The sequence below is a fragment of the Myxine glutinosa genome, unplaced genomic scaffold, assembly GCF_964187855.1.
Source record: "Myxine glutinosa unplaced genomic scaffold, kmMyxGlut1.1 SCAFFOLD_759, whole genome shotgun sequence".
Classification (NCBI taxonomy): Eukaryota; Metazoa; Chordata; class Myxini; order Myxiniformes; family Myxinidae; genus Myxine; species Myxine glutinosa.
In genome coordinates, this window is record NW_027616854.1 from 133,852 (window position 1) to 157,012 (window position 23,161).

Below are 23,161 nucleotides of genomic sequence, written 5' to 3' on the forward strand. Positions count from 1 at the left end.
ATCGCTTATTTGTGGAAGTTTGTGTGTCCAGAGTGACCATAACCATTTTGTTCTTTTTGGAGAGAGGGAAGGTTTTCTCGATGGTCTTTTCAGAGAGACAAAGTGAGAGTGTGAGATTTGTCAGGATTGAAAAACGTGTTCCACTTGTTTGACCAGTTTGTGATTTTGTCCAGGTCTGCAGAGAGTGAGGCGGCTGCAGACTGCCGATCTGAGGGTTGAGGTATGGAGCGGCAGAGAGTGGAGTCATCAGCAAAGAGATAGAGAGGATTTTCCAGAGAGTCGGAGAGATCATTGATGAATACCAGAAAAAACACAGGGCCCACAACACTGCCTTGGGGAACTCCAGCCTGAACAGGAGGGGAGATGAAAGAATTCCATTCAGTCACATGTTGACTACGAGTCACATGTCGCATGTTGTTGTCACATGTGTTGTTGTCACGAGTTGTTGTCACGAGTCACATGTGTTGTGCTGTTGTCACGAGTCACATGTTGACTAGTCACATGTCACATGTTGACATTAATGTTCGTTTTTTGTCAGCCATGCGTGGAGGTTACCATTGATACCATAAGCGGAGAGTTTGTTGAGCAGAGCAGGGTGCCAGACCGTATCGAAGGCACGTGATATGACAAGGCAGACAGCTCTGATTTCCTGTTTGGCATTGAGGACCTCCATCCATTGTTGAGACAGCAGAAGCAGCATATCCAGGGTAGAGTAGCCTGGTCTAAATCCAAATTGATGATCCAAGATCAAGCCATTGAAGAAGAGGAAGGATTTAATGTGAGAATCGACGAGATATTTCAAAAACCGACTATTATTGAAACCGATTATATTATAAAATATTATATTATAAATTATAAAAATATTATATGATAAAAAAAAAACCGATTATAAAAAACCGATATTATTGCCGACTGGGCATTCTCCATCGTGTGAAGTTCTTCCTTGGCACACCTGAGCTCCTCACCACATACAAGGATTTCATCCCGCAGCTCAATGGAATACTGCTCTCCCCTATGGGCTGGTGCTCCTGCCTCACACCTCGCTCGGCTTCACGCTGTTGAAACCAAAGCTTTCAGAATCATTGGAATCTCCCGCGATGAAGCCGATTGTGAGGGCCTTTCACTTACTCACCACAGACAGGTTGGTGGTCTTTCTGTCTTCTACCGACTCCTCTCTGGCCTCGTCCTCCCCAGCCCTGTCTGTGCTCTGTCCCACAAATATTCCTGCAGGTCGCACAAGATCTGCCAGCAACCCTCTTATGGTTAAACTGCCAAAATCAAGACTCTCTATTCACCTTCACTCTTTCATTCCTCTTTTCTCCCACATCTGGAACAAACTCCCTCACTCTCTTCAATCCCTCTCCTCCACCCAGGTCTTTGAAACAGCTGTTCACTACCATCTCTTATCTTCCCCCATCCAAAACCTTGATCTTTTCTACCCCTGTTAATTCATGCCAGATCCACTTTTCTGAAATCCCGACTTCTTTCCTGGAAGTCCTAGCAGTGTCCATGTCGTTTTTTTGTTTTTTTTACCTCTCCCACCCCTCACCCCCATTCCCACGCCTCCTCTGCCCAAGCCCTCTACCTCCCACAGATCTCCCAATGTCCCTGCTCTCAAATGTACTTGTGTGCTTAACCCGCTCTCCTCATCTTGTCCCCCGCTCCCTTTATTTCGTCTTATGTGTCCGTTTTTTTTTTGTTTGTTTTTTTGTCATTAATGTTAGCTCTTACACGAGCCTCGATCTTGTATGGAAAATAATAATAATAATAATAATAATATCCATTTAGCTTCCATATTGCAGATATCTATTACTCATGACATTATCTCAACCTGATTATATCACGGCTGTGATTGACTGAATTATGTTGCCATGGTAACCATCTCGGTAACTTGGCTTGTGTACGCGATATTTCAAAAAGTGTTCAACATTTACCTTATATATTACAGATATCTGTTCCTCATACCAACCAAATGGCAGGGGATCTGGAGTATCAGATCCTCTTTTTTTTCATAAACATTTGAGTTTTTGTCATCAAATTTTCAACAAACCCTTATGAGAATGTGGAGAAGACTAATTAATAAATGCATCAAGATGTCAAAGGGCAAGTCACAGTAAGTACAAATAGCCTTTATTAGCCTGTCCTCCACTGCACAGCACGAGAAGGCCGGGTTTTGTAATCTCTTCCATGTATCTTTATTTACCATTTGAGTTTTTGTCATCAAAATTTCAAGAAACCTTTATTATGAGAACGAGCATGACTCGGCGCTCTCCGCGTGCCTCACCATACGTTGTCTCAGAGGGATAGGCATATTTGACCATTTTGTTGTATTTTGGGTCTTCATGGCGTTTTGGGTCTTCAGGGCCATTTGGGTCTTCAGGATATTTTGGATCCTCTGGGACTTTAAGGGTATTTTGGGTCTTTGAGATGTTTTGGGTCTTCGGGGTCTTTTGATTTTTCGGTGTCTTCAGGGGCTTTTGGGTCTTAAGGGTCTTTTGTTTCCTCTGGGTCTTCAAGAGTCTTTGGGGTATTTTGGCTCTTTGGGGTATTTTGGGTCTTCAGGGTCTTTTTGGGTCTTCGGGGTATTTTGGGTGTTTTGGGTCTTCAGGGTCTTTTGCGTCTTTTCGGTCTTCGGTGTCTTTTGGGTCTTTGGTGTCTTCAGGGGCTTTTGGGTCTTAAGGGTCTTTTGGTTCCTCAGGGTCTTTAAGGGTCTTTGGATCTTTTGGGTCTTCGGGGCCATTTGGGTCTTCAGGGTCTTTTTGAGCCTCAGGGCCTTTAAGGGTATTTTGGGTCTTTGGGGTGTTTTGGGTCTTAAAGGGTCTTTGGGATCTTCAGGGTCTTTTGGTTCTTCAAGGGTATTTGTGGTCTTCAGGGTGTTTTGGGTCTTCGGGGTCTTTTGGGTCTTCAAGGGTCTTTGTGGTCTTCAGGGTCTTTGTGGTCTTCAGGGTGTTTTGGGTCTTCAGTGTGTTTTGGGTCTTTGGGGTTTTTTGGGTCTTCGGGGCCATTTGGGTCTTCATGGCTATTTGGGTCTTCAGGGTCTTTTTGAGCCTCAGGGCCTTCAAGGGTATTTTGGGTCTTTGGGTGTGTTTTGGGGTCTTCAGAGTCTTCAGGGGTCTTGGTGGTCTTAAGGGTATTGGGGGGGGGGGGGAAAGGGTCGTCAAAGGTCTGAGGGGTCTCAGCAGTCTAAACGTAATTAAGAGGGTTAATTAAGAGGGTGCTAATTTTATTTGTAGAAGAAGAAGACGTTTTAGTCGCATATAAACAAACAAACATACATAACGACATAACCATATACGTTTGCTCTATTATAATAAAGATATAATAAGATATGGAGAATACAAATGAGTGAATAAATTTTTTTTTAAATTTAATTTCTTTTGTTATTCTAAATAATTTAGCTGTTGTTTTCGTTGTTCAATTCTAGTACAAAGCGGACAAGGACGAGCTTGCATTTTCATATGCTTTCCAGTTGGACTTATATTCTTTCAGGTATTCCATATTCGATTCTCCCTCCTGAAGGATAAAATTTCCGCCAAACCACGACTACAATTTATTGGCGGAGCTTTCATACAGATGTGATCAGGACATAACATAACAAAAACAACAGTAGAAAGACAATGTGGGGTGGGGGGAGGGGAGAGGTGGGATGGGGAGGACAACAAACAGCAGGGTTGAGGAACAAAATAGAGTGACACTTGGAGAAAAAAAAGAGATGTGGGTTAGAAGGCGGGCAAAGGGACGACACAGCAGGGAGTGAACAAAATGGATTACAGCAAGGAGGGAAGGGGAGGGGAGGGACAGCAGTGCATGAATTACAGTGTTATTTACTGTAGAAATGAAGTCAAAAGTCTGAAACTTAGGGCTTCAGACACTCCACGGGCAAAAGACCAGGGAGAAATTAACAAGACCGGAACAAGCAATTACGGCCCATGTCGGCAAGTCCCACAGAATGACCACCGAGCTGCGGCTATCACAGGCAGGCAGGGAGGGACATATGGCCCCGTGTGCCAGTGGGAGAGCGGGCTCGAGTTGCGGCAGCAGCTTTCAGTCGGACAAGGAACGAGTGGGTCTGGTCAGAGTTATAGGCATCTTTCCAGACCCACCTTCCTTATGCCCGTCATTCCCAACCGAACCCCAGACCAGATAAGCTTAGCTTGTTGTCTGCCAGCCCTTTTTATAATGTCAGGAAATACCCACCCCATGACGTCACCACGACCTGCCTGCTCTGCACCAATTTAATGGTTCCCAAGCCGATGCTCCACCTCTATCATTATTGGCCCTTCTTGAATGTCCGAGGCTTTGCACGGTGCGTGCCTGAACCTGCGCCCCAATCTGCCCGCAATGTCGTTACTTCCCAAAGGGACATAAAAGACAGAGTTACGGAGGGTAGAACATTAAAAGGGTGGTTCATTGAGAAGCTGTTTTGGAAACAAACATTGTGAGGAGGGCCGACAGGCTTTCTTTTCGATTATTATTATCGATGCATATGCCTATTACATTCATTTTACCTCACTCTTACGCTAAAATAAGCAATAAAGGAAACAACTATTCCAAGCCATACAGTTTTAACCCCTCGAAGTCATTTCCCCAACAATATAATTCAAAGTCAATGTCAAAGTCTGAAAGTAAATGTCTATAAATATAATCATTAAAGTCAAAGTCAATATCTATATAAAGCCTGGTGTTGGCTTAACTGTTAAAATGGCTGGCTTAAGATGTTAAGGTCTTGAATTTGTGCCCTGTCATGCCATTGATTCACACCAGGTGGGTTGACTCAGCCTGTCATCTTTCTGAGGTCAGCAAATTGAGTACCAGCTTGCTGGGAAGAATGAGCCATTGAAGTATCCTGAATCGGAGTGGCAACCCCTCCAGGATTGTGCCCACTAGCCAAGGAAACTGCTTTGGCAGCCCTACGCATCTGAAGATGCAAAATGAGTGGTCTTCTTCTCCTTCCTCTTCATGTCTGTAATTAAAACAATGTCTACAATTGAAGCAATTAAATTATGTGATCTATATATAATGAAAGAAAAGTATGTATGTACTCCTATATACATATTGTTGTGGATATGAGAATGGCGCTTTTTTTATTGTGTTTTTTTATTGTATAGTACATTGTAAAAATATCGCCCTCCTTCCTCCAGTGGTGTATAAAGGTCAAAGTGCGTCCCGTAATTAGGTCATAAACAATCACGGTTAGCCAATCATAGATTTCCTCCTTGTTGGTAGTTATTTCCCTATTCTGTGTATTAGGCTAAGGATTTGTCTTCCATTAATTAATACTCCATTGCACCGAATTCAGACAAGGGAGATTCCCTGCACATTCCCCATTCCTCAATTGCCAACTGCATTGAGCGGTTCGCTGAATTCTGCTGCAGCTGTGGGTTGTTGTTTTTGCTCCAAGACTCCATGAGCCACGAGGTCGTCTCGGAGCCAAAGGTGGGAGGAGTCGGCCCAGCGCCGGGGACAAGGCATGGTCTAGCCAACGCCCCCTATAAGGGCGGGGTCGGTGAGCCCTCGCGACCAATCAGGGCCGAGGCGAGTTCACCGATGGGCGTGTCCTAGCGGCCGGCGGCTGGATCACCGGGGGGGGGATATAAAGTGTGTGTGCATGCATCAGGATGGTGGTTAGTAGTGGTTGTCGGTGGTGAGGGGTTAGTGGTTGGTGGCTGAAAGTACAGTTGTTGTTGAAGGAGGAAGGGTTGATGAAGAAAGAGAGTGGCGTTGGAGGAGGACGAGTTGAGTGTGGCGTTAAGTGGCATTAAAGTGGAGCTGAAGAGCCCGGAGTCCAGCATGAAGCGCCCATCCGCTCGCGGTGAACAATACGCGCCGCTGCACACCAAGGCTTTCCCGCCAAGAGCGCGAGTCGACTCCTGGAGCGGGACCTCGACGCCTGCAGTGGCCAGGGCACTCCCATTCCTCCTTCCAGCCAATCCACTCTGCAATTCCCCGTGTGAGTCCGTCTTTTGTTTGTTCTGTCCAGGGTATAAGTTAAGCCTGTGTAGATAAGCTGGAATTTTCACTATGTCTTTCTGGTCCGTCCCTCTTTCTGCATTATTTTATTATCTTTCCTTCTTCCTTGGTTTCTTTTGGTCCTGTAAATAGTAATAAATAATAATCGTATTTCAAACCTTTTTGCCTTCGTCTTCCTCTTCTTCACATCCATGTCGTCTTTGTCTTTTCCCCAATTGAATATCTGTGGCACGATTTGGCCAACGTTCAGGAATTGGGTTAGTCGGGGTAACTGTTCGGGTGCGGCGGCCATCCGCTCGGCCAATTAACATCCTAGCCGCGTCCGTAACAATATATATGTACACTACTGGTCAAAGGTTTTAGAACACCTCAATTTTTCCAGTTTTTGTTGAAATTTACGCAGTTTAATGTCTCGATGTACTCTGAAATTAAGCATAGAACAAATAAACAATTGGAGGTAAAAAATAAATCATAGAATAATTTTGTTTAACAAAATGTAATTAAAAAATTTTGACTCGGCAAAGTAGCCACCTTTTGCAGATATAACCGCCGAACACTCTCGTGGCATTCTTTCTACAATGGAAATCAAATATTGTTGGGGAAGTTCTTCCCAACACTGTTGCAAAAGTTCCCACAATTGTGTTGCACTTGTAGGTTGCTTTGCTTTCACCCTTCTGTCCAGTTCATCCCAAACCAGCTGGATGGGGTTTAAGTCTGGAGACTGTGCTAGCCATTCCATGATTTGAAGCCTACCGTCTTGTTCTTTTCCTCGAAGGTAGTTTTGACATAGCCTGGTGGTGTGTTTATGGTCATTATCTTGCTGTAGGATGAACCCCTGACCAACTGGGCGTATACCAGAGGGTATTGCATGGAGCTGCAAAATGCTGTGGTAGCCCTTTTGGTTCAGGGTGCCAGTCACTCTGTGCAAGTCGCCGACTCTGGATCCAGCAAAAGAGCCCCAGACCATCACGCTTCCTCCTCCATGTTTGACAGTTGGTGTCACACACTGAGGAAAAATCCTTTCACCTACTCGACGGCGCACAAAAACCCTGCGTGATGAACCAAAGATTTCAAATTTTGATTAATCGGTCCATAAGTCCATCTTCCAGTCTTCAGTAGTCCACTGGCGGTGCTTCATGGCCCAGGCAAGCCTCTTTTTCTTATTTTGCCATCTTAGCAATGGCTTTCTTACTGCCACTCGACCTTTAGCTCGAAGTCTTCTCTTCACAGTTGAAACTGAGACTTGCTTACTTCGGCCAGTGTTAAGCTGTGCTTGAAGCTGTTGTCCTGTGAGCCACCTATCACGCAAGCTGTTGACTTGTCTTCAGATTCTTCAGATTCTTGTCTTGAGATGTCTTCAGATGTCTTCAGATCAGAAACTCTCAGAAACTTGTCTTCAGATTCTGTTGTGGCTTTGGGTCTGCCAGACCTCTTCCTGTCAGAGTTTCCTCCAGTTTCCAATATACTACTTCCTGTAGTGCAATATTTGGTGGCCATATTTGATGAACGCCCAGAGTTAAAGCTTGCTCGGCTAATCTGTTTCCTGGCAAAGATTTTAATCGCCAGGAACGCATTTGTTATTCTGTCTGTTTGTCTTGCCCATCGGCAAGTAAACCCCACCATCATCCGAACATTCCCGAACAGTGACGAGACTCCGCCCCCCGACGAGTATACTTTTGCAAGTATCGTGCTCTGCATGACGTCTTCTTGTTTATTTGTTTGTGGGTCGAGGAATACAACCCCGTGTCGGCGTGTCGGCCGTCCATCCAAGGTAAGGCTTCGGTCCCTGCCCCGCGCGCCAGAAATAATCACGCCAAGTTCGGGCATACACCTCGGAGTTAAAGCTCGTTTCGGTCAACTGTCACCCAGGGCACATGACAATACTTTAATGATATTTTGTTATAAACAAACGCAAAAGACACAGTTTCATACAGAATTGAGTTATAGCCAAGTTCTTTATAACAGAGTTTACCTGTAGAGTCTTTGTTACCCTCGCCAGAGTATTTGAGTCCGGTTGTTTGTCTATTTGTTTGTTTGTTTGTTTGTCTATTTGTTTGCTTGTTTGTCTGTGTGTTTGTCTGCATAGAATAAATATGATTTTCTCTGCAATAGTTGGTCCCATTGACAGGAAATTTTCACCACAGTTGCATCTCCTCCTGCAGAATTTTAAAATAATTATAATGTCATATGTCACGTGGTATGGGCGCCATCTTGGAAAAACCGAAAAAAATTGCACCTCTTTCTCTCCGAAAGCGCTGCATAGAAAAAAATTGAGACATGGCTCTTTTTAAAGAACTCTCCACGGGGAATAACATATGTTAATGATGATGTCATAGGTGTCACCATTATGACGTCATAATTCGACAAGTACAAAACTTCATCGATCAAAATAAAATTTCTTTTGTGTCATCTAGGGATAAATTGGTGGAGAAAAAATAATGATGATGATGTCATCGGTTACGTGGTTCACCCGCCATATTTGTTTCAATACAAAAGCCTTAAAAACAGTAAAAAAAAAAAAAAAACGCCCTGGGAGGGTCTGCAATCTCTGATTGCTCTTTCTTGTTGTATTTGCGAATGCGAGCTAGCCCAGATAGCTCAGATGGCAGAGCACTGGTACAGTTCACCAGAGCACCTGGGTTCAATTCCTGGTCTGGCTGTGTAATCTTCCCACATAGTGTATGTAATGCTCTCCCCTGTGGGCTAGCTCACCTGCCTCACATTTTGCTCAGCTTGCGGACACCGTGGAACCCGAGGCTTTTAAGATCATTGCAATCTCTCAAGATGAAGCCGAGTCTATCGGCCTATCACTTCACCATCGCTGACAGGTCGGAGGTCTCTGTCTTCTTCTGCCTCATTTCTGGTCAAACCCTCTTCCCTTTCTGTGCATTGTCCATCCCCCCTACACTTTTACTTTAATCCAAATTGTTGGCAAGAATACTTATTTTATTGCTGTTACTTTGAGTCAGTGTGTTACCCTAATGTATCAGCTAATGTGCAATATCAGCACAAAAAGAGTTCTTTCCACACTAATTCCTGTTGAGAAGGTATTTTAGACTTCGTGATATTTCAGAAGAGATCTAGCGAAACTATTCTTAACAAAACTTGATTTCAATGTTCATGCCAAGCACTGCCAGCTCTTGTTCTCACTTCCATGTGTTGTTCCAACGATTCACATTGTTTTGAAAACAATCATCAAAATGCGGAAGCAATGCTTGGCCGATGGTATCTTTTCAGTGATATAGTTACAGGTCGGTGTAAGTATTTGTACTCAAGGTGGAATCATGATGAAAGATGTCCGAACTTAATTTGAACCATCTGGAGAATATAACTTTCACCCAAAATTCCACATGTCATGTTATTCTCACATAAGGTTAGAGTCCCATCAGTCCCATGAGGATATACCTGTGTGTTGTGTGTGTGTGTGTGTGTGTGTGTGTGTGTGTGTGTGTGTGTGTGTGTGTGTGTGTGTGTGTGTGTGCGTGTGTGTGCGCAAACCAGTGACTCTGAGCCTGTGCATTACCCATGTTCGCAACCAAGCCACAAGATGCACACAACTCAAAATTGCATGAATATCGATACTTGTAGACCTCCACATGCACTGTCCGGACCCAAGAGCTCTTCAATAAGGTATCATTCAGCATGATACATGCTGTGGTTATGACATTTACCCAGTTCAGACACAATCAGCTGGGAGGGAAACATGGTGAGGAGGAATTCTGGAAGGGGCAGCCAAAGGAGGAAGCTGTGACAAGAATCTGTGAGGGGGCAGGGTGAGGGAAAAGATGGGTGAGAGTAATGTGGGGGGAAGATGGAATGATGAACCACAGAAGAGGGAAGCACGGAATATAGGAGGAGAAGCACAGCACTTTTTGAAAAGTACGTCAGCATCTTTTTTTGTTACAACACTAAGTCGAGGCCCGTTTAGGAGCTAACACATATAACATATAAAAAGGGAGCGGGTGACAAGAGAGGGTCGGAGGGACAGAGGGAAGCACACCAACAGTAGAGAACAGGGACATCGGGAGATCTGTAGAAGGGAGAGGGCTGAGGCGTGGTACATGGGATAAACTAGACAGACACTATAAGGACTTTCAGGAAAGAAAACAGGGGAGGTGAATTTGGGGTGTTTTAAGGGGAGTAGAAAAGATCAAGGTTTTGGATAGGGGAAGATAAGATATTGTGGTGAACAGCTGTTTTGAATACCTGGAGGGAGGAGTGGGATTGAAGAGAGTGTGGGAATTTGTTCCAGAGGTGGGGAAAAGAGGAATGAAAGAGTGAAGGTAAGCAGAGGGCCTAGATTTTGGCAGTTTAACCATAAGAGGGTTGCTGACAAATCTTGTGCGTCCTGTAGGAATATTTGGGGAACAGAGACCAGCGAGAACAGGAGGAGCAAGGCCGGAGAGGAGTCGGTAAAGACAGAAAGACCACCAACCTTTCTGCAGTTAGAGAGAGAAAGGCCCTCAGAATCAGTATCAACACGGGAGAAAGCAATGATTCTAAAAGTTTTGGTTTCAACAGTGTGAAGCCTTGTTAGGTGTAAGGCGAGCAGTATTCCATCAATCTGCTGATGAAAGCTTTGTATGTGGCGAGGATCTCAGAGGTGCCAAAGAAGGACTTCGCATGACGGAGGATGCCCAGACGGCGACTGGCTTTGGAGGCCAGCTTGGAAATGTGGTTTTCCCAGGAAAGATCATGGCAGATAGTGAGACCCAAAAGCTTGAGCGACAGAACTTCTTGGAGAGGATTGTTGAGAAAGTATATGAGAGGGTTTTCCAGATGGTCTTTTTGAAGAGACATAGTGAGAGTGTGCCAAAAGTGAGAGGGTGCTCAATGCCAAACAGGAAATCAGAGCTGTCTCCCTTGACATATCACGTGCCTTCGATACTGTCTGGCACCCGACTCTGCTCACCAAACTCTCCTCCTATGGTACCCATGGAAATCTCCACTCATGGCTTGCGGACTTCCTCTCAGGTCATAGGCAACGTGTGGCCCTGAATGGAATTCTCTCATCTCCCCTTCCTGTTCTGGCTGGAGTTCCCCAAGGCAGTGTTCTGGGCCCTGTGCTATTTCTGGTCTTCATCAATGATCTCTCAGACTCTCTGGAAAATCCTCTCTATCTCTTTGCTGATGAATCCACTCTCTGCCGCTCCATTCCTTATCCCTCAGATCGGCAGTCTACAGCCTCCTCAATCTCTGGAGACCTGGACAAAATCACAGACTGGTCAAACAAGTGGAACATGTCTTTCAATCCTGACAAATCTCACACTCTTACTATGTCTCTCCAAAAAGACCGATTAGAAAACCCTCCCATCTACTTTCTCAACAATCCTCTCCAAGAAGTTCTGTCGCTCAAGCTTATGGGTCTCACTATCTGCCATGATCTTTCTTGGGAAAACCACATTTCCAAGCTGGCCTCCAAAGCCAGTCGCCGACTGGGCATCCTCCGTCGTGTGAAGTCCTTCCTTGGCACACCTGAGCTCCTCACCACATACAAGGCTTTCATCTGCAGCTCAATGGAATACTGTTCCCACCTCTGGGCTGGTGCTCCTGCCTCACACTTAGCTCGGCTTCACGCTGTTGAAACCAAAGCTTTCAGAATCATTGGAATCTCCTGCGATGAAGCTAACTCCGAGGGCCTTTCACTCACTCACCGCAGGCAGGTTGGTGGTCTTTCTGTCTTCTATCCACTCCTCTCCGGCCTTGCTCCCCCAGCTCTCTCTGTGCTCTGTCCCCCTAATATTCGTACAGGTCGCACAAGATCTGCCAGCAACCCTCTTATGGTTAAACTGCCAAAATCTAGGCTCTCTGCTCACCTTCACTCTTTCAATTCCCCTTTTCTCCCGCCTCTGGAATAAACTCCCCCACTCTTTTCAATCCCACTCCTCCCTCCAGGTCTTTAAAACAGCTGTTCACCACCATCTCTTATCTTCCCCCATATAAAAAACCTAAATCTTTTCTACCCCCACTAATTCACGCCAGAGCCACTTTTTTGAAATTCCAACTTCTTTACTGGACGTCTTTGCAGTGTCCATATGTTTTAGACCTCTCCCACCTCCCCCCTAGCCCTCCCACTCCCACATTTCTCTCGATGTCCCTGCTCTCATGTTGTGTTTGTGTCCTTACCCCTCTCTCCCCATCTTGTCTGCCACTCCCCTTATTTTGTGTTTTATGTGTCGGTTTGACTTTTTGTGTGATTAATGTTAGCTCTTTCATGAGCCTCGGTCTTGTATACAAAAAAAAAGAAAAAGATTTGTCATCTGAGATTTGTCAGGATTGAAAGACGTGTTCCACTTGAGTTTGACCAGTTTGTGATTTTTTCCAGGTCTGCAGAAAGTGAGGAGACCGCTGTCTGCTGATCTGAGGGTTGGGTTATAGAGTGGCAGAGGGTGTAGCTGTCAGTAAAAATATAGAGAGGATTTTCCGGAGAGTCTGAGAGATCATTAATGAAGACCAGAAAGAGCACAGGGCCCAGAAAACTGCCTTGAGGAACTCCAGACTGGTCAGGAAGGGTTGATGAGGGAATTCAATTTAGAGCCACATGTTGACTATGGCAGGAGGTCAAGTCTGCAAGCCATGCATGGAGATTTCCATGCATTCCATGATTGGCGAGGTTGGTGAGCAGAGCTGGGTGCCAGACCGTATCGAAGGCACAAGATATGTCAAGGGAGATGGCTCTGACTTCCTGTTCGGCATTGAGGACCTCCATCCATTGTTGAGACAGCAGAAGCAGCATGTCCAGAGTAGAATGACCAGGTCTGAATACAAATTGATGATCCGAGATCAAGCCATTGGATAAAAGGAAGGATTTGATGTCAGAAGTGATGATTGATTCCATGACCTTGCTGATGATTGGGAGCAGGCTGATTGGTCTGTAGTTGCAAGGATCTGTTTTTGTACCTTTTTTGTGTAAAGCGGTAATGTTGGCTGATTTCCAAGCAGATGGCAGATGACCTTAAGCAAAAGAGGAGGTGAAGAGAACAGAGAGAGGGTGTGAAAGAGCGGCAGAGCAGGATTTTAGGACCCGTGGGCTGATGCCGTCTGGTCCAGTTGCAGAATCATCGTCGAGGATTGACAGAAACTTTTCCATCTTGTCAGGAGAGAAGAGTCCAGGAGACATAGAGTCCAGGGGCAGCTGTATATGACTGGGGAAGGTGGGTACAGAGAGGGATGGGTTTGGGACACAAGGTTTTGAGGCAAACACAGAGTTGAGGCATTCGGCTTTTTCCTGTGCGGTGTTAACTGTGTAGCCATTTGAGGTAAGGGAGGGGATGGAGGGGGAACAAACACCAGAAACAGATTTGACCCAGACGCCACCAGGATTTGGAGGAAGGAGACAGGTTTGAGAGTTCAATCTTGAGAGTAAAGAGATATTGTTTCCTGGCACTCCTGAGGGTAGACACACATACTTGTTCCGAGCTTGGTGGAAGGAACTGAGATTGCCTTCAGTTGGATTTGTGTTCGAGCAGGCGAAGGCAAGTTGTTTCAGGGAAACTTTAACACACACACACACGAATGTTATCAGTTGGGACTGTTGGTGTAGAAAAACACTTTCAAGGCCAAAAGCGTGATGCAATGCCCTGCCTATTTACCAATAGGTTTACAGATTATTGGTGGGCTGGAAGTGAAACCAGTCGGACTGGACAGATCTACTACATTAGAGCTATGCTGCTGTCAGCCCTAAGTTCATGTTTGAGTTTCGATAGACAACATTTTTAAAATATCATGCTAAATTTTTTTTTTGTAAAAATTAGAAACTCCTTCAGACAACGAATTGTCTATTCTTTAAATATATATATTTAAACTTTAAATAACGTGTCACATGATTTAAGGTTTCAAATTGAGCATAAATATAGAAAATTTAATGATGCCAAATCAATCTTGTGCTGCACTGAATATACTTCCATTATTATGACAAAACAAATCAAATTATTTTTCAAAAAACAAATATTTTACATGTGGCCGTGAAGAAGCGTCATAAACACGAGCGACATATGGGGGATGGTTGGAGTTTGTTGACGTGATATGCAGGACACAGGTTGTGCGAATTTAGATCGTGAATGCCAGAGAGAGAGTATGGAATCACTGTGAGATTTCAGGCATTGCTCGTCATGGTCTTTCAATGTCCTTTGAGGGGTTTGTACTTGGTGGCATTGAATAACAGGAAGGAGGTCAGGTGACATTAGTTCCAGGTGAACGAAAATAGTGTATAAAGGCATCTTTAAGTTGTCAATGCTTTGAAGAGATTTCTCTGTACAAATACCAGGTGATTAAACAATCACGTGACCTTCACCAGCAAAATGAATACACTAACGCAGCTGTTTGTAAGATTAATTTCAAATACATTCTCGTTATCTAATATATAAAGAAGAAAGTTTGTGTGTTTGTTCGCTTATGCATTCGGACCCGACAGGAACCCGTACAACCAAACTTTTCATGGCTTCCTCTTTCATCCAGAGGAAGGTCGAGGGCTTTGTTTGGATAAAAAAAGACCCCAGATAAAAGCAGAAAATTGGCTTTCAGGCCCCGATCGTGTCTTGTGCTTATACACTGCCTGGGTTTCCCCCCCCCCAGGAGCGATCGAGTAATATGTATTGTGAATATCTTATGGTGAGGTTGTAGCGATTTGTTGGCAACAACACATTAAATGACTATTATATTTTTTATGTGTGTCTGTTATTTGAAAGATTGCTTTTCACAGGTTTGCTATAACACCTCAGTGTTCAGGCCTCGAGCGAGTATGTTACGTGCACTGCCCGGGATTTTCCCAGGCGCGATTGAGATTGGGTAACAAGATCTTATGTTGATAATAAGATCGCATGTGATTGAGTAATAAGATAGTATTGTGAAGATCGTATGTTGAGATTGTAGTGATTTGCTGTAATTAAAATATATAATTAATAAACAGAAGTTAACAGAAAAAAGAGCATTTTGCAATGCCCAAGATTGTTAATTCAAACGAAACCATAAAGACAACATTCCTCAATTTGTCATGCAGGATATTTTAAAACACATATTTCATCGAATTTCCCCAGGCAATGCCAGGTACTTCAGCTAGTTTCCTCTGTTAAAATGTCTGACTCTTAAATTTATTTATTTATTTAGATACAATGAATTTGCTTACTTCTGATGGTTCAGACGCAGTTACCTCTGCAAAACCATCATTCACTTGGACTCAATAATGCATCTGTTATGTGTAAATCCCTTGTGCATGTTATGGGAAACATCGATATGATGTCGGACGGTCCATCGTAAAATTGTGGGCTTATGACTTTCCCTTCTCCTGCCCATCATCATGTGCACATCATTCCCCTTCACACTTCATCACCTTCACAGGAGAAAATAAAGCATTTCACTCCACCGCACCATGTCAGGTGCTGCATTTATGGTCGTCAATGGATAAAACAACTTAAATGCTGTTGTCGACATTTGCACAGTGGGGTGATAATCCACACACTACTGTACAAACATGTTTTGTGGGTAGCCACTAAATATTTGGCACAATTGAGAATGCCTTACCTTCCGCAGAAGTATAAAAATGACATTCTTGCTGGCACCGAAATCAATCATACCTTCAAATAAATAAAAGCTTATTCACAATATAAAAAAAGTCCAAAATCCAAGTCCAAAGTCCAAAAGTCCAAAAGTTAAAAAGTCTGTAAAAATATATAAAAAGTCCAAAGAAATAAATAAATAAATAATAAAAGGCTTTTCTTGACAGTTTGAGTTGATGCTCTTTATGTTGTCCACAAGTACGAGTATATGTGAAATGCGGCCGACATTTATGTCAAACTGAAGAAAGGTCTTGCATACAGAGCACATTGCTTCCTCCACTGGATTCGTGTTAATTTCCCCACTGACTGCGGAGTGAAAATCTCCACCACCATGATACCGCCAGCACCCAGTGGGATGGGAAGTAACTTCCGGATAACTTCTGGGAAGTAAGTCCGGGATGGGAAGTAACTTCTCCCAAGATCGACAGTCATGTTTGTCTGTCAGGTCCTGTGTCGTGTACTGTCTCTGTCTGAAATTGTGTAAAAACAATGATATGTACTGTATATGAACAGTACACAGCAGAGGAAATTTTAAAATTGTGCATTTTTTATTGTCATTTAAATGATGTCAGAGGTTTACCAAGAAATTCATACAGTATTATCAAATTTTGGGATTAATCTTTTTTTCCGAACACATATGACAAAATAGAAAGTAAAGTACTATGACTAATTTGACTAGCTAAAGTAAACTTGTATTGTTGATTGTGGACAAAATAGAGAATAATACAAAGCAGATGTCAGTATATGGCGGGAATTCAGGTATGTGGCAAGTACAAGAGGTAAAATGGCAGGAGGAAATGAACAAAGAGGAAGTGGGAGTGCACGATGCTCCAGTGTATAATTCTCTTTGTCTTTTCCTCATTCCATCACATCTGATACTTTTTTTCTTTGCATTTCTGTCGTCTTCTTCAAAAGGCAAGCTGGGGGTGATTACAGTGCAGTTACAGAGCAATACAATTTTTTTTTTTAAGTTCAATGAAAAGTTCTTTTTTGTAAAGCAACGAATTCTTATAACTCGGTAATAACCAGAAGAGAAAACAAATAGGAGAGCTGCACACAATATTGCATGAAATGGTGACGTGAGGAACTGTGCAGAGGGGTATCTAAAACCCCTTTTGCATGTTACTAACCATGTCCAAAGCCCTACTGCACTAACGGGGGGTTCAAATTTGCTCAGGGTGCCTCGTGTCAACTCAAATAAACCAGAGTATGCATTTGCTGAAAGATTATTGCATGGGGCAAGTACATTACGTGGAAACTTGCAATCAAGTGTTCTGCACATCTCTCGTGCCAAAAAGGTCCTTACAATGAATGCTGGAACAATCCTTCAACATTTACATTATAAATTATACATGTTCAGTTTTTTATGACGGAGAATGTATAAATGGAAAAGCAAAGCAAAATAGGCAGTTGAGGGAGAACAGCAAGTCAAGAGGTACTTTAGGTACTTGATGTAAGGTGTCACTTGTAGAGCTACATTTACTTTGGCATAATCTCTCAAGTTGGAGTTCATCCACCTGCAGGTGCAGATCCATTTTTGTAAATAACCTTGGGGATTTATGACAAGCCATCTCTTCTGACAGTTTCCTCCTCTGGGCTGTTTGCAGTAGACTGCAGTAAGGCTTCATTTTACTTTGACAGCTCCTAAACCTCATTATTAAACTAGATCGGCACTCAGTAGAGAGCATACCTCCGCCAGGTGTACAGTTTACGTTTTGTATTCCAGAGTAGACCAGAAAATCACAATACAAAATCACATTTAATCAAAATCATTCGTCCACAACTTTTTGAGATATCTTACTATATTTATAAGCATAATATATATATATATATATATATATATATATATATATATACATATATATATACAGTATATATTATATATATATATATCTATATATATTATGTATCCTATGTATTATATATTATATTATATTATATTATATTATATATTATATTATATTATATTATGTATCCTCTATATGTATTATATATTATGTATATATCTATATATTATTATGGATATCTATATATATCCTCTCTCTCCCACAGTTCTCTCGATGTCCCTGCTTTCAAATGTTGTGTTTGTGTCCTTCCCCCTCTCACCCCATCTTGTCTACCGCTCCCCTTATTTTGTGTTTTATGTGTCGGTTTGACTTTTCGTGTGATTAATGTTAGCTCCTTCACGAGCCTCGATGTTGTATACAAAAAAAAAAAAAAAAAAAAAAAAAGATATATATATATAGATATATATATATATATATGTACTGTATATATATATATATATATATATATATATATATATATATATATATATATATATATATATATATATATATATATATATAGATATATATATATAGAGATATATATATATATAGAGATATATATAGAGATATATATAGAGATATATATAGAGATATATATATATATATATATATATATATATATATATATATATATATATATATATATATATATATATATATATATGTATATATATGTATATATATATATATATACACTACCGGTCAAAAGTTTTAGAACACCTCAATTTTTCCAGTTTTTGTTGAAATTTACGCAGTTTAATGTCTCAATGTACTCTGAAATAAAGCATAGAACAAATAAACAATTGGAGATAAAAAATTAAATCATTAGAGGGGTCAATATACGAAAAAAACTCACCTAACCCCCAAAAAATTGATACAAAAGGTTTTTCAATGGATTCTGGTACCATTGGGCATGCTAAATAACATACTAAAAATCTAGTAACATCTGACTTCTGGAAAGGGTCATTTTCAAGATGGCGTCCAAGATGGCCGCCGGGAGCTTAAAATGGCCATATCTCAATTATTATTCAACCTAGAAAGGTGGTTTTGGTGTCTAACCCTAGGTTTTAGGGCCCAAGGAATCCAATTGAATCAATAAAATTACCATCAGTTAATTATTTATTGACAAGTCCAAGATGGCATCCCAAGGTGACATCCTGATCCACTAAAATGGCTCTGTCGAATAGTAGTCAACCTAGAGAGATTTTTTCAGTGTGTATACGTAGGTTTAAGGCACCCAGGAAATCATCAAAATTACTGAAATAAGCACAAAGTAATCAGGTAATCCAGTAAGCCAGGTTTACCAGACCATTAGGCATTTGTTGTCTTATACAGTTAGTCGCGATTCATCGTCGCTATTAGTCGCTCTCAAATATAAAAGAAACTCACCAGATTGATATACTGAGTTCAGAAAGTAAACCCAAGTCAAGAAAAAAAAAAATTCCATATTAAATGCCAAGTCTGTATATATATATCTATATATATATATATATTGTTGCGAATATGGAATTTGACCTCCATATCCGCTTGTAAATATTCCCCTATCTTCTCCGATACTCCCCAACTCTCCCCTTACCCCATTCCCTAGTCCCATTGTCTGTAAACAACACCCATTAGAGCCGATCTTCCCCTTCATTCCCCCATTAAATGTCGTGCCCAGGTCCCCCGCACCACACGTAGACAATTATAGGACATCTTGCTAGTTATTCTTAATCTATGTCAGTTAAGGACTTGTTTCCATTAATTATGACTCTTCGTTGCACCAGAATGTGATGATATGGCACCAGTAGGAGTTTAGGACCTTCCCATACCTCCCCGCATCTCTTCCCATCATCTCAAGCTCCAACAACAACCACAACAACAGCGGCTTTGCGTCCTCACTCCGGCTCGGTTGGCCGCCATTGAACATGTGCTCGACGGGGTTACCCAGAAGGGGGCTCCCTGTCGGCCCCTCGTCAAGGGCGGAGCCGGTAACCCCCGCACCCAATGAGAAGCCATGGGCCGATGCCATATGGGGCGGAGCTAACGAGCGAGGGCGTGACTCCCCGCCGGATATACGCGGCCCCGCGCCGGACGTGACGTAAGATGCGCCCCGAGCTTGGAAGGAAAAGACGCCACCCTCCCGAGCGCTGAGCGACCTCCCCAGCTTGAGACCAAAGTCGCGACCCACAAGCGCTGTGATACCTTCACGCATCTCTGGACACCACCGTACGTGATCCTGCCCTGAGCACAGGTGCACCTGGAGCGATCGCTACCCGCTTTCCTGGCCATCAAACCCCGTGTGAGTGAGCCTTGTCCCGCGTTTACCTGTCGTCTGTCCGGGGATAATATAAGTGTGTTTAAGTGCCCACCTTCCTATGTTTCCCTCTTGTCCCTGTAATCTAAACCTTCCGCAATTGTAATAACAACCTTTGAGAACCGTATCCCTGGTGTCGTATTGTGTGATTGTAATCCAGCCGGGTGTCTTCTTTTTCTTATTGAGCCAGCATAGCGCGATTAGTCAACCCCGGGTGCAATCGGGGTAACTTGTACGGATACGGCGGCCATCCCGCTCGGCCCACCATACCATCAAAGTCGTATCTGTAACAATTGGTGTCGAGGAGTGGAATTCGAACCCGGGACTAAATTAGTTAGGCCCAAATTTTGGGAGGGAAAATCGATTCGGAGCGCGTTTCCCGCGCGAAATTATAACGGCGAAATTTCAATTTGTTTTACGAAAATAAAAAAAATAAAAACCGAGTTTTGCAAGTCGCGCTATGGCGGATCAAGACGGCTGGGGTCCGGTAGGGGAGAGTGAAGCAGGGTCGGTCCAGGACCAAATTGAGGGACATGAGGAGAGCGAAGCAGTGAGGGCGGCAGGTTCGCAAAATAGCGCCGTCACGCACGAAGTAGCGGGCGCGCAAAATGGCGCGCTCGCTCACGTGGTTGAAGGGTCCCAAAATAGCGGCGCCGCGGAGGGCGAGCCTGCGGTGGCGGCTGGGGACGCTGGGCAAACCGGGTTTGACCTCAGATTATTCTTGACCCAACTGAATGCAAAAATGGATAGGATGGAGGGCCAAATGAGGGTTGATAGTGGGCGATTAGAGGGCCAAATGGGGGTAATGAGGGACGAAGCGAGGGCTCGGAGTGAGCAATTGGGGGTAATGAGGGACGAAGCGAGGGCTCAGAGTGAGCAAATGGGGGTAATGAGGGACGAAGCGAGGGGTACCAGTGAGGGATTAGACAATAATTTTAAGGGATTAGACAATAATTTTAAGGGATTAGACATGAAATTTGGGAAATTAGACGATAGATTAGGGGAAATACAGGAGGGGTTAACGGGGGTAGAAAACAGAATGGCCGCTCAAGAGAATCAAATGGAAGGGATGCAAAAAGGGTTAGAGGGGTTAGAAAACAGTATGGAAGGCAAATTGAGGGACATGAGGGACCAAGCGGAAAGGGAAGTTAACCAAATGGGGCAGCAGATAGAGGGGGTCAGAATGGGGGTAGAAACCAAACTGGATGCTCACAGGGAGGAAATGGAGCAGATGAGGGTGGCATCTGGGCAGGAGATGCAAGTGATGGGAGAGGAGATCAGAAGAGGAGTGAGTGAGGAGGTCGGAGGAGTGCGCGAGGAGGTGAGGCACTGTGAGGAGCACATGGAAAAGGAGGTGAGAAAGGGGACTGTAAAGTTACAAGGGGGCATAGAGGACCTGACGCAGGAGGTGGAGCAGCTGACGGTGGGACAGACGGAGTTAGTGGAGCAGGTTCAAAGGAACACTGCGGTATTAGGAGGTTTAAAAGCGACACAAAACGACATAAAAAACGACTTGATAGCGACAAAGAGGGAATGTCAGATGGTACGTGAGGGACTGACAACGAGGTTGGACGAGGTGATAGAGGTAATGGAGACGAAGGACCGGCAGGTGAGGACGCACATGGAAACGGTCAAGGTAGCCTTGGAGGACGAGCTTGAGGAGACGTACCGGGGAATAAAAGAGGTGAAGCACAAATTAGAAGAAGTGGAAGAAGGGATGAGCGAAATTAAGAAGCGACGGAGAGGGGATAAGAAAGAGATAAAAGAGGAGATAAAAGAATTGGTCCAAAGTCTGTGTTTGGATCGTGATGTGCTCGTTAACCGGATGAGGGATTCGCAGGTGATGGAGGAGAAGCGAAGAGGAAGAGGACCTGGTGTAAGTGGTGACCAATATGGTCGTGCGTATGATGCGCCAGGGGATTTAAGAAGCTTGGGGGTCGAGATGGACCCGGGTGTTCGTGAGAGGCCGTTGGTGAAGTGTGCGACAGGTCTGGTGTGCGAAAAAGGAGGTGTGCAAGAAAGTCCGACTCTGGGGTGTGTGAGGAAAAAGTGCGTGCCAAGGAGTGAGTGTGCTGGCGAGAGTGAGTCGGTCGTAGCGCGTGTGCGAGGGAGCACATGGAAGCGTGGTGTGGTGAGTGTTACAGAGGGTATGACGGGAGAGTGTGCGCAGGAGTGTGCGCGAGAAAGGTGTGTGACGGACAGGTGCATGAGGAAAGAGTGCGCTGTCAGAAGTAAGGAAGAGTGTCCACCTGTGGTGAGTGTTACAGAGGGTGTAACGGGAGAGTGTGCGCGAGGAAGGTGTGTGACGGACAGGTGCATGAGGAAAGAGTGCGCTGTCAGAAGTAAGGAAGAGTGTCCACCTGTGGTGAGTGTTACAGAGGGTGTAACGGGAGAGTGTGCGCGAGGAAGGTGTGTGACGGACAGGTGCATGAGGAAAGAGTGCGCTGTCAGAAGTAAGGAAGAGTGTCCACCTGTGGTGAGTGTTACAGAGGGTGTAACGGGAGAGTGTGCGCGAGAAAGGTGTGTGACGGACAGGTGCATGGGGAAAGACTGCGCTGTCAAGAGTAAGGGTGAGTGCGCTGTCAAGAATGGAGGTGAAAGTAGTGAGAGTGACAAGGAGCGTGAGTTAGTTGTGACAGGTGAGCGAGGATGTACACCTGGGATGGAAGGATGCACACCTGGAATGGTAGAGCGTGAGTGGGAATGCACGCTGGAGTTGGTGGTGAGGCACGTGGTTGGGTGTGCGAATGAGAGCACACCTGTGATTGTCACAGAGGAGGTGACTGAGGAGGGGGCGCGAAGAGGTGTTTTGGTGAGGTGTGCTACGAACGAATGTGTGCCAAAATGTTCGGTGGTCAGGTGTGTGACCAAGGCTGTGAGTGGAATGAGTGTACCTGGGTGTGTAAGGAAAGGTACGAGGGGCATGGAAACGGCTGGATGTGTGAGCAAGGAACGGGCTGCGGGATGTAAGCGTCCAGGTGAAGCATCGACGTTAGACGGGGTAGAGTTTAGAACGACTTTTAGCCGAAGCAGGCCCTCGGTGCGTGCCGGGCCTCGCTTTGAACGGCCGCGTCCAGGCTCCACTAGGCGGAGCTGGCAGCCCGATAGGAAGGGTCGTTATGGCGACCACGTTTTGTTGAGACGTGCCGGCAGGTCGAGATCGGGACATTGGATGGCTCCACGCCGAGGTGGTGCGTGGGATCTCGGCCCGGGTAAGCCCCCGTCCCTGCCCCGAATGCCGGACGCATCCAGCCGCTGGCACAAAACAACCAGCATCCATTGCTTGGCTTTACGAAGCCGGGCTTTGGACAGGGATTGGCGCACCGAGAGGTATTAGTGAGTCGACTGGGTGATGAGGTTAGTGTATTGGACCCAAAATTAGAGAAAAACAAAATTTGATGATTGGCAAGGGATTGGCAGTAGTGATTGGCAGATGATGGGCAGTGATTGGCAAATTTTTAATTTGTTGAAATTTGATGTGCAAAATTGGTAGTGAGAGACCCCCGATGTGG